The following is a 585-nucleotide window of genomic DNA, read 5'->3' on the forward strand; positions in this document are numbered from 1 at the left end:
CTCAATTATAGTGACGAACAATGGCAGAAGGAGCAGGAAAGAGCACGAGAGAAGGGCGTCGACAGAGTGAGGAACAACAAAAGAAAGAAAGAGCAAGATGTCGTGATTGCAGGCGGCAAATTAGTGACGAACAGCAAAAAATGGGGCAAGAAAGACCTGAAGAAAACGTATAACCAACAGAAGCAGAGGAAGGTGAGTAAAATGTTTATCGAAATAAATTACAGTATGATTACATGTATGTCAAAAATTTAATCAAGGTGATGTCATGGCAGCAGTCTCTATTGTTGTGCTTGACCAATAACCGTACGTCGCTTGTGAAGCAGTCAACAATACCAAGGAAGCTTATTGAATTCCAGCCTGTTTTCGTATTCACCGAGCTAAATGTATGCGGTGGATTTACAGGCTTATTCAATTCTTTGCCTCTTTTTCTTTAAAAACACTTATTCAACTAAATATCCATGTGGATAAAGTTAATCATCGTGTATAAATCGATTGAAATTGGAAAGCTCTTCATTCTTTTGGCGAGAGAGCAAGCTGAAGGAGTGGAACAGCACCAATTTGGTACTTGAAAGAGCAGCAAGAAGA

Source organism: Montipora capricornis, chromosome 3 (genome assembly GCF_036669925.1).
Source record: "Montipora capricornis isolate CH-2021 chromosome 3, ASM3666992v2, whole genome shotgun sequence".
In the NCBI taxonomy this organism is placed as follows: domain Eukaryota; kingdom Metazoa; phylum Cnidaria; class Anthozoa; order Scleractinia; family Acroporidae; genus Montipora; species Montipora capricornis.